The 17,437-nt window shown below is 37.6% G+C and overlaps 1 long non-coding RNA gene across 2 annotated transcripts in view; it reads right to left on the reverse strand.

Annotated features, from left to right (window-relative positions):
- The window catches only part of LOC128756046 (uncharacterized), a 23,547-nt gene extending 7,612 nt beyond the window's left edge, over window positions 1-15,935 (reverse strand). For both annotated transcript variants that reach the window (XR_008414188.1, XR_008414187.1), the window contains exons 1-3: window positions 15,703-15,935; window positions 12,809-12,854; window positions 601-775 (exon numbers count right to left, since the gene is read on the reverse strand). This is a non-coding gene — a long non-coding RNA (uncharacterized LOC128756046). The remainder of the gene's footprint in view (window positions 1-600; window positions 776-12,808; window positions 12,855-15,702) is intronic.
- Between the last annotated feature and the right edge of the window lie 1,502 nt (window positions 15,936-17,437).

The raw sequence follows: 17,437 nt of genomic DNA on the forward strand, positions 1-17,437 counted from the left end.
TGGACCATTGGGCTGCAGACCACCATCCAAAAGAAAAAAATAAGACATAAAGAAGTCATATGCATGATGATGAGTATGATATTGTGACAAAACAATATAAAAAAATATATATATATATAAAAAAATATTTTATTAGAAGCTCCCAATTTGAAAAAAAAAAGATTGCCATTGTTTATTTGCCTGTATTTGTTATGCTAATATGATCACGAATCAAAGAACCAGAGTTTTCTTATTACTTTATAATATGTCTGCCACACGGTCAATAATAACGGGTTTCTACTCCACGACAGCAATTTAGACTTTTTGATACATTAGATCACAATTGTTTTTGAAGGATACATTTTTATTTTGAATGTATCACCAACAAAATCAGTCATTGTTGGTAATTAGGATTGAGTTTGATCTCCATGAATAAAACCTTGTAAGAAAACAGCATTCATACAGGTCTTTATTACTTTATTACTATAAGTTGAAATGCCTCACTGAATCGGTGTAAAAGGGAATTATTCTCTAAAAGATTAGACTTATTGACATATATATTTGATTTCGCCACTTCAGCTGACACAGCTGGACAGGGGGTCAAGGATACATCCCACTCACCTAAAACCCCTTGAGCTCCAAAGGGACGGACCTGTCACTCAGCTTGTGGTTACGCATCATAGCTGACGACGGCACAAAGTGGGCGCTCCATGCTGCAGCGAGAGAAGCAACATCATCTCCAAAAACTCTTCTGGAGCATGACATCTTCCTCCTGTTCATCCACAGTCACTCCACACTGTGAAAGTAGAACACAACACAAAACAGCAGGTTATTCAGGAGGAGTGTTTGTCACTATATATATATATATATATATATATATATATATATATATATATATATATATATATATATAGATAGATATATAGAGTGAGAGAGAGAGAAAGAGAGTATACTAATTAAAAAAGTGAAATATTATAAAAGATTAGATCCAATTAAAGAGAAAATACACACAGAACTGTGTAGATGCGTTCTACTTATTCTTACTGCTTACTGACAACGACGTTAAAAAAAAAAAAAAAAAAAGAGTACTTTGAGCAAAGGGTTAAAACGAGCAGTGATCATAGCAGTTAATTAATTTTTTATGTGCAAAGAACACAGCCACTGAACTCCTGTACAAGCACCACTTTAGAATACCAATGATAGTGCCGTCCAGTCATGAAAATACAATCAGGAGGATCAAAAATTCATTAAAAAAATAACTCAAGAGGTCAAATATGAGATGCACAGAATGAGGGGAAAATGGCAACCTGAGAGAAGCACTCTGTATTAAGTAAAAATATACAGAACAATGTGTCGTAACTGCTAAAAGCAAAAATACTTCTATGGTCACAATCATTTGATGAATGCCGAATTTGAGTGATCACAGACACATAACTGAAAATACCGTGTTTGACTAAACAACTCAGTCAACCGTGCTCGCAACGGTGGGCGTCGTCCTTCTTCGTTCTCACTCATTTTGCTGCATGCTGCCATTTTAACTGTTACTGAGTGCCAAAGCGGAGGGCGGGGTCGCTGGTGACGGCCATGATAGTGGAATCACTACATCTATTGTCGAGGAAAAGCCCAAACACCCCAGCAGGTTCACGTGCTACAGTTGATTAAGGTAGGTAACGAAAGCATAGGTCAGAATATCCATGTGAAGATTCAATTAAAACGCAACATTAAAGGCATATATCACATGAAATCTTTGTCTCGAGAGGTGTAGGAACCACCATCTTTCATCACCAAGCAGACAAAAAAAAGGATTTTTGGCTTCTCTTCCAATGAAAAAACACCAATACAGTTACTTTTAAATAAAACATCAAAATATTTTCAGTAGCGGGAAATGCAACAAGCTGTTTCAATGAATACTTACTGAAATGTATGGTTGAATGGCTCCAAATGTAAAGCAAAATATAAAACATTGATCCAAAAAACGTGACCCAAAAATCACTTCATCATGGTTTTTCAAATATATTTTTCAGAATGAAAGGACAACTGAAATTTCTTCAGGAGGTCCACACACATGCTGCGTCACTACACTTCGTAAACATCTACCCACTCCCACCCACAAGTCTCTAAATTAAAAGATGACTAAAGTGGCTCCTAACCAACTACATTTGAGGTCAAAGTTCATAATTGTATCCCCTTGGCAACACCCGGGTAACAAGCAGTGGTGTCTAGACAGGTCATGGTATCCTGCCTTGCCCAAACTAACCCAGAACCCCCTGGATCTTTCCGGAAGGAGGGGTCATCGGTAGCCAAGTGCAGGGTAAACAGGGCGGGGTGAGTTTGGCCTTTGGCCCCCATGAGGTCGGATCAGCACCTCCACCCTTCAGTGATCAAAGATGAGGATCCTCCATGCCAGGGCCGCGGTCAGAGGGGGCAGGGTCAGGAGATGAACTCTGCGTTTCTGTAATCGAGACGAGTCCACAACCAATTGTCTTCTTTCACAGCCCAAAATGGACCCTTCCGGTGCCGCTGATTACATTAGAGAGGACAGACTCCTTTCACAGGGACGCCCGGACAAAAGAGCTGCTTCCGTGCCCCCTCGCCATCTGGTCCCAAAAAAATAAAAAAGGTCCCAAGGAATAGGAAAAAAAAGAGCGAGCAGCCTGAATGAAAGGAACGCTGTTTGAATAGATGAGATGGCTGGGCAGATAAGCAAACATACAGTAAAGCCCACATTGGACATTTACACACAGAATAAAAAAACTCAATTTTCATCAGCAAATAGAGCCATGGAAACGTTCCTGCAAGGGCTGCCAACCACAGACAGATTTAAGGACTAGATGGCACTTAATATCTCGGCTGATAGTACAATGGCTGCATAAATTGTATATCATAAAAAATATATGTTCCAATGGTAAAATAGAGTTAGAAAAATTGCATTTTGGACTTTATTACACACATCCGAGATGCACGTTCAAAGGGCAGCAGGTACAAACTGGACCCAACCTAATCACCTATGGCGAGAGAACAAGATAAGACACAATATAAACTAGATTCAAAGACAATATAGACACTGCATCTACTGTTTGACAGGCTGAAAATGATCACGTCTAGTTTAGCGAAATAGCTTGTTTTTGAAACACAACAATGCAGATTCAATTGTGGAACTGGAACAATCTACAAAGCAAATGGTTCCTTGCCACAGCCAATTAACAAATGTATTTATGACCGACTGCCCATTGGCGAAAAATCCACACAGCCGATTTTTTTCTTAACCTGGCGCCAGCCTATTTATGGTTGGATGTCGATATTAAATCAATACACAGATAGTGATGCAAACACAGCACTTCATTAACAGACAACCAGCACTGTATGTGAGCTTCTCAAAACTTAGAGCCCTCACCAGCTACTAAATGACCTTGAACTATGCCTCCAGGTCGAAGGTTAGAAAAGGAGCATTAGTGTTTAAAACAATCCACGGATGGTCTTCTCGGTTCGATTTCTGTTGCTCATGTCAAAAACCAGAGCATTTGGAGCCTCTCTGCTAATGTCAATGATGTGCTCTGCTATGCATGGCTTGTTCTCGCTCGCGGAGTCTCTCAAACCCACAAGGAAATTTGGTAAATAAACAAGCTCATTAGTGGCAAAGGTGATGGTGCCCTTGATCTTGAATGGTTTTAGTCTGGAGAAAGGTGCTGCATGGAAAAGCAAAGTCAGATTGAGAAACCCGCCCATGAGGGATTAGCAGCTCCGTAATGAATTCAGGCTAAGACAGAGGTACAAACCACGAGATGGGAGGAAGACACAAGGAGCATTCAATGATAAACAGCACAATATTTCCATCATCTTCACAATTCATTACAACCCTATTTGATTTGTATCATTTGGTTTTAGCAAAAGATTAGGCGCTAGATTGCGACCCAAAATAACTCAATATTTCTTTGGCATATTATGGGTTGGGATTGTAACTTTGATTAAATACATAAATGATCCAAATCGTGCACAATACTTTCTGTTGCAATGAATATTTTTCAATTTCATTTTTCCCACTTCAGGTGCACCACATTACGACCATATGATGATATGTCATAACCAAAGAGCACTTGATATTTAAGCTCATGTCTACAAATTCATTATCAATTTGATCATTCTGGTGTCAAATATTAAAATGCGTTAATTGATTATAAAATCTCTAATAAATTACATTTATTTTTTTGTTTTAACTCCTGCCCCTAGAAACAACACATTCTATGTGTAATACATAAATAGTTCATGAAAAATGTTTCAAGGAAATGCATCACAAAAAACATCCCACATCACAACAATGGTTTCACGTTGACAGGCAACCTCTTCTTGTCCGGTTAGTAGCCATTCTCAAATATCTGTCGCATTATATAATTGTTCCGAAAAATGTTAAAAAATAAGAATCATAAATGCTGTTCAGGATGAAACAATGTCACAGTTATAATATTATTAAAATTAAATCACTAAAAGGTTTGAAAGTAAGATATTATCTTACTTGACTGAATCCAGATAACAAATTCTTTGGCTACTGGTATTTCTTTTTTCCCTGTTTTTTTTTTTTTTTTTTTAAATGCACATCTACCTCCACTGCATTTCATTTTCACCCACAAGTCATTAACACATTCTAGAATTATGTATTGTGTGAAAGCAAGCAAAAAGAATAATAAACTGATTCTAGAGAAAAGGAGAAACGAAAATGACAGTCTGCTGGTGTGGGATTCTGACAGCTATATCCTGAGAGGAGTTGAAATAACTTTCACTGTCTCACTTCAGTCATGACAACAAGGTTTTTTCATCCCTGCTGTGACGCTGCAACATCCGGCGAGAGCCTTACGTCTGAATGTCTCTTCATCTGTGTCACTTCAGAGAAGCATCGGTTGACACAAGTACAATGCGGAGGGAATAAAATTGTTGCCGTGAATGACTAGTGATTAATTCATGTTTCGGGAATAAAAGGGGAGTTCTTAATGAGATCTGGGAAATCCAGTCGGGCAGAGCCAATCAGCTGATCCTATTAAAATAAACATTCGGTCCCAAAATGTACCGAACATAACTCAAATACAATTGCCTCAATTTTCTGGCAGCAACTACACTTTCTCCAGACAGGCTTGTTTTTGTTTTGTTGGCTGAAGTGTGAAAAACAAACACTGCACACAGTTTGGTTTTACTGGGAGAATCACGGGCAGCTCAGATCTGCTGACCTTTGTGATGTCCACTCTGAGAATCCACTCCTATTAACACGAACAAACTCAAGGCTGTTTAAGATCGAAATTACACTTCAACACTCTCATGATCATATGTTCAGAACTCACAAGACAAAGTGAGGGAGAAACCAGGCTAAGCATGTTTTTATATCAGAAAACGAGAGATATCATATGCAACAGAGACTTGACCTGGAGAGACTCAAAATAAAAAAGTCAAAATAAAAAGTGTGTGACTACAGACCAATAAATTCACATTCGACTGACATGCTAGGATTCTTTTTGGACATTAATATAAACTTGGAAAAAAGATTTAAAGTCACTCATGTCCAAACTTTAAATAGTTGACAAGGTGTTAAGATTATCAAGCACAATAGTATTTTTGGCGATCTAATTAGGATTTGAACACGTTTATTTAAACCTTTCATTCAAATTTGATTCGGGCACCACTTGGATCAGACTTGAATGTGGTAGTGCTAGATGCAGTGAAACAGAACAGAAAATAGTATTGGTTGCCTTCTAAACAAGCATAGACATGTGCACTGAGCCACAGTTTGTGTGTGCAGTATCGGTTTTTACTCATTTAGATTTCATAACAAACACTGAAATGAGCTACATTACAGAAAGCTACAAAACAATCAGTGAAAAGTAGACTACAAAAAATGCAGATGGCAGGCTCAAGGTCCACTCAGAGTTGCACAGCTTCAAAGTGGCACAACCAGATCCACAGCCACGGCCAAAAACACAAGGATGAAAAATGTGCCCTCTGCTCTCCTTTATTCACACTACAATCACCGCAGTCATGCATGCACAATTACACAGTCACGTTTGACCTTTATTTGAGATGCTTCAAAATCGCGTGTATGCAAAAGTATGCAAGGAGAAGGAGACATCACATCAATGAAAGATGACACAGAGGGCATTTTTCAATTTTCAACCTGTTTTTTTTATTGTTTTGTTGAGCCAAAATGCTAGACTCACCTACAGAACGAGCACACTGGGACACAGCTGTCACATATTTAAAAAAGGCATGTCCCCAGCACATTGCACTGGTGTGAACTCATACGACCAGTCCGAGTATATTGGTGTGACAGGCGTAGAACAAAAAAAAAAAAAAAAAAAAAAACAAGGCGCAAACATACACACTCTTAGTACACACAAATAATTTGTAAATAAGCCACTTAGTGTTTGCGTTTGGTGTAACAAGTCCAAGCTGTTGGCTGTAAGTGGTAAAAAGCCAATGATCAATTTCCAAGATCATGTGGTCAGTCCTCCAAAATAAACTACTTGTCACCGTCCTAAAAACTAACGTCAATTCTAAACCTGAATCTAGGTCAAGTAGATAAATGTACTCTACAAATTTACGAAATATATATATATATACTTGTACACTTTTTGTCCCTCTCTTTGTTTGAATATGACAACAAGCTGATTCATATAATTAATTTCATTTTCATTATTTTATTTCTAAAGTTTAGAACAACAATTTCCCTTTGAGTTTACACATCAAGTCTAGAAGCATAAAGGTTTGGAAGTGTCCATTGACACGTCTTCTAAATTTGAAATAAATGTATATACATATATATTAAACATATAATTCACTGTATTTTTAAGCCAACCCAACGAGCATCTTGTGTTTGCCGGGTTTCAAAGAACCAGCAAAACAGCAGCTCAGTTACACAACTGTGGGATAAGTGTGGGGAGTGTGACATATAGAGGGCAGGTGGCGGCAGTCAAGTGAAGAACACCAGCAAGTCCCCAATCTGTAGCTTCCACTCTCTATAATTGGTTATTTTTCACGGCAGAATCCAAATGATGTCATCAGGCTTTATGGTGGTTTCATTATTCAGTGTAACAAACAAGCTGGAAATCTCCATCAATCCTACGGAGACCTGCGTTGTGCATTCCAGTGAGGTTCCTCAGTGTCTGTGTGAAACCAACAAGAACCAACACGACACCTGGCACTTCCCAGCTAAAGTGGACTGATGCACACTGTCGAGCACAACAACAAGAACCAGCTCTCAATGCTACTCTATTAAGAAATTATTTATACCTGTTTGGTGAAATAGAGCCATTGTACAAACACGTAAATACCTCACCAGTTACAATGGCATGTTTTTCTTACGTCTCAATAATTTTAAATATGACTCGAGTGTCTTATTTCATGGAGAATAAAGATGTGGTATGAAACACTGACATAAACATCCCAGTTTAATTCATTCTAGTTTAGTTTTCTAGTTTAACACATTAGGAACCTACTCTTGCGTTGTATTGGAGTAGCTTTGTTTTTTTTTAATTTTATTGCAGCATACTGCACTATTTAATATTTTGTGCTGTTTTTTCCCCAAATTATGGTGTTATAATAATAATCATCATCACCAAACACAAAACTTATTTTATAGTTTCTTAAAATCAAGATTAACATATTTTTAAAATGGGGAAAAACAGATTTCATTAACAGTTTACGAAGGGGATAAAAGAGCTACCAAACCATCTGTTTGACTGTTGATTGTCTAGTTTGATAAGGATTCAGGTCAGTGGGTGACTTGAAACATGTACAGGTGTGCTGTTACAGTCTGCTGATCCATGTTGTCAGATGTCCATTGGATCTCAGGTACCAATGGTTCTGGCTTGCAGGTACTCAATATCTGCTTCCCAGTAACACACATTTGCTGTCAAACTCAGGGATTTCATTTCACCAGAAATTGTTTTAATGTACCTGAGTAAACCTTCTAAACGATGACAACTCATGATCGACAACCTTGCGAAAGGCTTCAACCAGCATGGAGTTATTCAAACCCATTTGTTTAACTATAAATTTCCAACCTTGAATATCCAAATGGCTTGATATCACGGACCACGAAGACTCAACAATTTCCAAAACAAAAGCAACAAGACTAACAATATCATGGAAGAAGCAGTTAGAGAACCGATGGGTCGTGATAGAACATATTTGTTATTTGTTTATCATAGGGTTACTTTTTTTTTTAACCACCTTTCTTGTCTTTCTAATTGGAATTTTTCAAACATCATCAAGCATTATGCCATTTTGCCATTCTTTCCTTGACTGTTTACGTACTGCACTAGAGAGAAAAACATAATCTGAAATTAAACTGAGAACATTAATAAAAGGACTAGGAGAAAGATTGTTTTATAAAAATACCTGCTGGGTATAGGTATAATCAACAATTAATATATGCTAGTTGGTTATTTTCCTCTCAGTTAACACAAATGTTTGTTTGGAAACTTTAATTTCATGTTGTATATTATAAATTATTTGTCTACAATTATTCCTTACATATTTGTTGTATTTAGAAATGAGGAGGAATAAGTGGAATTTGACTGTCATTGGAATGATGGTGTGCGTATACATGCAGCACTGTAAAGCATTTGTGTTTCAAAAATATGAGTGAAAATGTGAAAGCAGCAAACAACAGAACTGACAAGAGTCACTTCAATGAAATATGTATATGATGACCAATTAGTGGCCAGTAAAAGGCATTGAGTGGCTAATAATGAAGACAAACCGACTGAAAAGGAGAGTGGAAATGGGCTGGTACCATTCTCATCACAGTTGGATTCAAGGGGTCATGTGCTAAGTCCTGTTAAGAGCCTCAAAGGGCAAACACTCAGGATTGAGCACCTTTCTGGGAGTGTTGGGGAGTGCAGCCAGACTGAAAGCACACAAACATTAAAAATATCAATTTCACATTTGGTTTAACGCTTTCACACTTTGTGTCACTGACACCCAGAGAGGAGGGCTGCGGAAGACAAAACAGCGCTCCTGGATAAGGATCATGTTAATGCCTATCAATTAGGATCAAACAGGGATTAACCGGCATGGTTGCAGCAGTGGGATGGGGTCCCACGCAAAGTCACTGAATACTAGAGGTCACACCCCCCAACTTCATTAGGCCTGACCTTTCCTCGCCTTTGTATGGCAGCAAAAAGAAAGACTGCGGCGTGTTTTCTTTTAGCCATCTTAGCCGGCTTACCAGGTCCGATATGATACATGCAGAAAAGCTGTTGGAGATCAGTAAAATATGAAATATTCACTTTCAAAGTCCAGAGAGACTTATTAGGTTTCCACATTTTGGTGCAGGTGGGTATTTACTCATCAACCCCCACTCTCCCTGCAAAAAGGAAATTGTTTTTTTTTCCTTTTTTTTTAACCACAGAGAGTTTTGCTAATTAGTCACGGGGCTCTGATGTACCGCAGGGTCAACTGGCTCCAGCATCACACTTCATGAAAGGTCAAAAGGCAAACCGAAAGCAGGTATTCCAGGTGTGTTAGGATAAGCCCCAATTAGAAGACAGAAAAATGCAAGTACAGCCTCTGGACTCTCGAAGATGACTTGGGGAAAAACTTTTGGTAAAGCCCCTGAAGTGAATGCAAATTTTGTAGTGTGTTGAGAGTGCTTGTCTTCTTACCCTTGAAACGGACTCTATTGAGGAATAAAATCAATACATTTCAATTGATTCTTGCGCTTCAATCGACAATTTGCAACGTAATTTAATAATAATAAAAAATATATTTATTTAAATGTAGCAGCGAAAAAGGGCCCCTTAGTCAGGTCTTCCCTAGTTTCTGCATGTTTAAGACCCTTAATGGCAGCAGACTACTAGCTTGTTCTTGAATTACTTTTACAAATGTCTGCCTCATCAATTTAAAGTTCATTAAATTGTGATGAACTGTCACACACAAAATAGGTTTAAAGTATGGATCAATTTTGTGGCATTTTGTTTCAGTGTATTTTAACGTTCTACGTCATGAATTGTCAGGAATAATATTGGTTAGTGTTCGTAAACCTTCGAAGCAGCCATTTTGTAATTTAAAAATAAGGAACAAACCTTTTTAAAAATGCGCAGAGAAAGTGCTCAGTTTCATTTCAAGCACTTATGACAGCCTGTTTATCAGCAGCAATTTGAATGATAATTTATATATTCATGTCGCTGATAACGTACCACTAGATCATACATCTGGTTGTACAATGAAGTTGTATAATCAAATCCATACAAAGAATCAATCCCGAATACACCTGCGCTAAGTCTACACCAGAAGAGTCACGGAGGAGAACACTCGGATTCAAGTCAGTGTTTGCACATGAACATCAACAGGAAGTGGCAGTGAGCTTGTCAGAGCTGTGCTGCTGAGTAGGAACTGACATGCTGCGGGCGTGCGTAGTTTTGTTGCATCATAAACAAAGTAAACAAACACGTATGCAGCCAAAATGATGGCTCAGCATTTTCAGTATAGTGCCTGTAAATTCATATCATGGGAATGTGGTTGCATGCATTGTTGGACAACTGCATGCACTGATCATCCTTTAGGACAGTTCTGAGAGGATTTATGAATTTAGTACAGGGGGGGACACAAACCAAATCATTTCTTACATCGCGTAGTTTAGGGTGATACATTAAATTATGGGAACATACAATACTGAAAATAAAACAAAGGATGGGAAATAATTCACAATATCTTTATGCTGCGATTGATTAATATTCACAATGATGAAAAGTCTGCACAGATTCATTTCAGTGGCATAAACAAGATAACGCTTTATTAATCCTCTTAGGTTGTTGGCAGAAGCTTTACACGCAAGAGTAAATAACCACGCACAAAAGATGATTCAAGGCTAATTACAAAAACTCACAGCGATAGCTACAAAACTGCACAGCAAGTTGCATGAAAAAGAGGTAGGAGATAGAAATAAGCATTGTGAGAGTGAAGCAAGGAATGAATTAATACATCTGAGTTCAGTTTGATGGGGCTTATTCGTAACTTGATGACAAGCGACAGTGTGCTTCAGACTGAACAGCTTATTTGAAAATAACTGACATGGTGAATTAAATAAATATTTACGATCTAAATGGTTCATTGTGCAATCATACAACCACAGATGAAAACTCTCATGTATTATGTTGTGCAACAACATAAAAACATAAAATGTAAATTAAAATCAAAATAAGCTTTTTTTCACTTCACTTGGTTTGAATCCTTCTTTGCAAAAACATGTAATTAAAGTATAAAAGGATTGAGATGAATAATTTTTAAAAAATAATTAAAAATACATTACAATTCGCACAGCTTTGTTGTTAATATATGAAATATATTAACTTTGGCAGGGAAAGATTAAAATATCTAGTGTATCAGTATGTAAATGTCAGTGCAACTATCGAATAACTACAATTACTGCCACTATATTGATTTTTATATTGCAAGGCCAAGTTACGTAATGTATGCAAAATGATTCATATGCACGTATAAAAATAAATACTATAATTACAAAGATTTATAAACAAAGGTGGATATTAAGTAAAATGAACACAATGCATTTAGATATTTTTGGAAAAATTAATACTTATTTGCATTAAATTGGACGACGCGTTGCATATAGTTTTCATTTTAACGTCATGAAAACACACAATTATAAGACATTAAATAGAGTCTCGCTTAATCGAGTCCATTGTTTCATTATTTATTTCTGTCCGGGTTTTTAGTAATGCACATTATGACTTAAATCACAATTGAAATGTGCATCCTCACGTTTAACCAGAATTGTTCCCGTGTTAAATAATCTTTACGCTATGAATATTACGATCGATTTATTAAACTGACTTTTACATGGAGTAATTGCAATCGTTCACAAAATTTTGAGATATAAAATTAAAATGTTCCACGTGTATTACAGCGTGACTTGAACTCAAACATAAGTGCGCGATTCAAATAATATACATTGTCTTATGAGTGAAATTGTTTGGTAAAGCGCGTGTTGATAGTAATTAAGTAATGTGGTAATGCAGTGTTCTTTTTTGGCAGCGCTAAAAGAAGCATTTTTCCCCCGCTTATGAAAACCTAACAGAATCTTCGGTTCCATTTTTCGCAGTTGCCTCAGACCTAAAATGGACGCCGCCCTCTTTGAGATATCGATGGACTGGTGAAGGGTCACAGCTGTGCAACCGTGATCTTAAGAGCAGAGAGGCAAATGGATGAGGGATTTTTTGGCACACAGCCATAAGACTCTTTAAAATACTGAGGAAATATGCCACACCAATGTCAAAGGAAGCCACGTCACGATGCAGCAGAGGCTGCTGGGATAAACAAGCAGAAAGACAATGGCAGGTGCTGCTTTGAAAAAAAATATTTCTCTCTACATGTGAGCACCGAAATAACCCAGAATCTTATTCATTGTAAGTCAGGCAGCAATAGATGAAAGGGTGTTTTCTCCAGACACCACAAGGATTTTAGGCCTTGTGACTCCACGGTGGGAGGAGACAATGAGCAAAGAGGAAACAGCTTCAGACTCAAGTCAAAGTCATGAGAGCATAGCCATGATTTTCTTATGAAGAGATCAGCAAATCTATGCTAATCAGAAATGATTGATGACTGAATGACTGACTAGAATTCATCCACACCACACATTTGAAATTGCTGCCAACGCTCAATTTCTGTAAATGTGTAAATAAGCACGTGCTCATGTGCGAGTGTGTGATGGTCTGACATTTCCCTCAGGCAATCACATCCATTTGCTGATGTACCTCAAAACATTGCCAGGCTGGATTGACCAACTTTAAACACATCCAAATAAGCAATAAATCTATATGGAACTTACCATTCGGTGGGTGTGATTCCTGAAGCCAGAGAGAACGCTGGACCTTCTGTGGAAATAGAAATAAACGTGTGTTATTATACAATTTTGCTTCAACAGGAAAATCAGTTATGGAAAAAAAAAAAAAAAAAAAAACATGCTGGAATTTAGGAATCCAGAGTTTCTCCTGTAAAGTAACCTCATAAATCATTAGCTAAACTTTTTTTTTTGTTTTTACAAAAGAAAGTGCAATACTAGTCAGCAAATTTAACAAAAATCATAATAAAAACCTTCTGAAAGGGGCTGTCAGTCCAGCAAGTAACACACTGACAAAATCTACATCTGAGATCACAACAAACACATTTTTTATATCAACTGCTTTGGTTTGTTTAATTATATACAGCACTTATCCACATATTTTACACATTAAAAAGGACACAACACAATTCACAAGTATAAAGACGCAGTGAAAAACCAGAAAGTCACTAATGTTCATACAGAGTGCCTTGGCCTCTCCACATTAACTTATAACAGTATCACGGTTTGCAAAACAGCTTCCAAAGAAAAAAGTTGTTAAAATATAATATAAATCAATGTGGCTACATTAGAAAGTAAACATTTCATATTTTTTTAGTTCCCTTTTTGTTTCATGTAATTAAATAAGCAATGCGCTGCACTGAATCATATCAGGTTTCTATCACCTCCGTCGAAATGGGTATATAGTAGCAGAAATGTCATTTTCAGATATTTAAAGTGTATTACTCGATGACCCTAGTGTACGAAGCCTAATGCACTGAAAAAAACAAAACAAAATAAATGAAGCAACTGTATCAGGAGACGTATGTATTTCAATGTCCGTCAGCAACAAAAATTTAATGTTTACAGTATTTTACATATTTATCTTGTTAAAAGGGTGAATAATGTCTGTTTAATTGAAAAACATTTAACAAAAAACTTACCTTTTAGTTTGATATACAATTTATTTTTCTCATAAGTAATGATTTTTTCTCCTCGTGGAAGAAAACTATGAGGCTTTTTCTTTTTAAACATAGAGTTAATGGCAAAACTAGATTTCTATACGGATTAATAAGTTAAGTGTGTTGTAATTTTGAGTTTTGAATTGTTTAGTATTAATACAATACAAAGTATGCAATCCCACCCACATCACACTAATATTGCCGATTCTGAGCTGGGTTGTGCAGTCATTAAAATTACACTATCCAGATTTGTTTTCATGACCTACTTTCCTATCTCAGCAATATATCATGGTGACTATCCTCATTCCTATCACCATCTAAACCACGATCTGCAGCACCTTTGTGCTTCAGGATTGATTCCTGAGACGACGGTAAGCAAGACAAGAACATACACTTTGACAGAGCTCAGACAAGTATGCACTAAGCAGATGATGATGAAGATGTTTGTGCGAGACAAACGGATAAACATCACAGGCCCACCGACCGAACTTAACCTGTTAGGTCAAGAGTAACGCTCGGAGCACTTTTGAAAATCACTCACAAGCCCAGATGTTGAAATGCGGAACGATCGAAACAGCTCTTTGGTGCAGCTTCTGATAATCAATTGAAAAGTGTAGAGTCAGAATATAGTTAGAGCGGTTGAATGCATTAATAATGGGTCCATATTTTATTATAATTTGAGTTATAAAACCTCACATTGAGATTCTGTAGCTTGCCCAGCTTCAACACTTTCCATGCAAACCAGTTAGCTCAAGATGTGTTGCCGTTGCTTCATGTGATAGTTGTGTCTGACTGGTCCTAACGTTATTTGATTAAATGTTTGCTTCGTACACCAACATACTCATGTGACGTATGATGAACAAGATAAACAAGGTATTCAAAGATACTAAAAGAACCTGGCTAGGCTCTGATTTTGCTCAGACTTTTAATTAAGATCGCAAAAAAATTACACAAAACAGTTTTTGATGTGATAAAGTTGTTTTTATTCAGTACTAAAAACACAGTCACATCGTATTGAAGACGCCTACGGTTTAAAGAAAGATATTCCTTGTTAAGTACCTGGACACAACATCGTAATAGCAGCCATCTTGACCCCAGAAAATCAGACAGGAGGAGGAGGAGGGAGGAAGGAGCAGGAGGGCTCCTCCAGTCATATGACTACACCATCTGCAGACAACTGCAGTGACAGAGCAGAATGTCTAGACAAGTCTGCAACAGGTCAGGTCCAGTCATGCTGGTGGTGACTTGAAAGTCATTATTTTCAAACCTTATTTTGCAGCATTAACAATACATAACAATCATTAATAAATAAATACAATTTAATTGAACTCAAGAGCAAAACTGTGAATGGAAAGCATGGTGTCTAAACAAGGTGTGGATTATGACACCTGATTTAAATGTAGTAATAATAATATGTACAAATTATGAATTTAAGGAAAAGCAAGAGGGTGTTTTGCTGCCTTCAACTAATAAACAAACACAACTCCCTTTTCAATATTCATTTTGCACATTGCTGATTTATGCATTCTTTTATTGCTGCTCCACACCCCTATGAACAACAAAAACAAAGAATTTGTGACAATCTAACTCCAATAATTTGTACTAATGTTTTCTCTTTTGAAATGGCGAAAGTCTTTGGCCCGCGGTTTCGCGCCTTCAGGTGAGCGCATGGGCAAAACAGTTTCACGTGAGCAGAGGTGCGTCACCTGCACGTCAACTTGTGAGAATGAGGTCATGTCTCCCAAACAAGACAACGTTGCGCCTTAAACACACAACCGGCACAGCAGCGAGCGACATTGTTGAGCGTGGCACATGTCAGTGCGAAGTGGAATGGTTACAGTATCAAGATATGACGTGCCAAAAGCGAGAGAAATGACCGCGCCATAAGCAGAGCAGCGATGCGGCGGCGTCAGTGTCTGTTAGCCGAGTTGTCGTACCTACCTGTGCATAAAGAGCCGAGTGTGACACTGCAGGAGGGAGAAAACTTTCACGTCATTCAACGTGAATTACTCTTCATCAGGCTGAGCGCAGGGACTTTTGAATGATGGAGATGTGAAGGAATTCCCGTTTCCGACCGGCGCCTTCTTGAGTACAGTCAAGGAGCAGTAAAACTCCATCTCCGAATTTTATCAATTTCAGACACACTCCAGACAGTCTCCGAGCGGTTACGTGCTTGCTTGTGCTGCGCGTGCACGCCAAATGGCGCGGGAAGCGACGATAACATTTTACGAATGACATCGCAAGCGCCCAATGCAACAGCGCTGCTGAAAGATATTGCCCAATCGGAACAGTGGATCCGCTCATCGGCCCGCCCTCCACCTCCTCGCCCGTCAGTTGACAGTGAACTGAATAAAACAACAGTCTGAGTTAAGCAGTTCACTGCTCTGAGATGTGGGTCAATGACTGCAGACTTTTGAGTCTGGAAAATGCTGAGACAAACAGAAACATGTATTACTGAGAAATAACACACAATTTTCTTTTTTTTTTTTTTTAATCGAAGAGAGTGCAACAGAACCAATATGGATGCACTATGAGTCAAATGAGGACAAGGGTATTAACTGCCGAAATCTATTCCTCTCTCCACTGTAATCTAGCTGTCTATCTATCATCTATCGATCAATCACATTTGCAAATTTTGTTTTTTCAAATGCCTGTGGCTTTTTATCGCATTGCTCATTAACTTAAATACATATTTTTATTACTTTGCAGCATGTAATCATTTTATGTTTTTACAAAAATACATCACAACATAATCATAGATGTTTATTTTATTATGATTGGTTGTCATTATATGTCTGTCAAATTGCATGCAAAAACATTGCAAAATATTGTCTTTCAATGGGTGCATTTTCCCTTTAAGTATCTGCATTCCCATTTCATGTCAACCCAGATATTTGCCCAATCTTTCTCCTTTCTCCAACATCATATTTAATTAAAAATAAATACAGCATAGCAAACAAAAAAAACAACACTCCATGTGCTTTGAAAATCATATTTCACTCGGACTGAATGTCTGTGAACCACAAAACATTTTTCTTGCAACAGAAGTGTTTTATGAATCAGAGCAAACAGACACAGAACACCATCTATGACAGTATTAGAATTCTGTCTCAGAAAACACAAAGCATACACACAAGATTGTTGTAAAGGAGCCCCTGTCTTTTTGGTGGAAAATAACAAGTCTTGTCTCCTTCAGTTCTACACCCATTGATTTGCATTGTTATGGAAAACCTCTGGATTTGGATAGGGCACAGAATCATTGAGGTCACCATAATGGAGTGTGACAGCTCCCTTTCACATCAATTTGGGAAAAAAAAATCAAATTCCTGGGAAAATTGGACCTTGCAGCATATGAATATCACAAGTTTAGCAACAGCTGTTTCTATTTGGCTGGCAAAAGTTGTATGGGACAGGCTTTGATACGGAAATCAAGTTTACAGTGATCATACTTTTATGTATATATGTATGATTATAACTGGTACAATCAATAATGTCATAACGTGGAGACATATTCTTTGTGTGCTCATGTACTGTACACAGAGTGCAACATTGATGCATAAAATGACAAAACATCCGTCAACTTGACATACTGTGCGTTCCCAATCCCCACCTTTTCTCTGGCTTAAATCTCAAGGCTGATCCACTTGATTGCCCCTGCATTGTGGTTTTGACCTTG

Source organism: Synchiropus splendidus, chromosome 3, assembly GCF_027744825.2.
Source record: "Synchiropus splendidus isolate RoL2022-P1 chromosome 3, RoL_Sspl_1.0, whole genome shotgun sequence".
Classification (NCBI taxonomy): Eukaryota; Metazoa; Chordata; class Actinopteri; order Syngnathiformes; family Callionymidae; genus Synchiropus; species Synchiropus splendidus.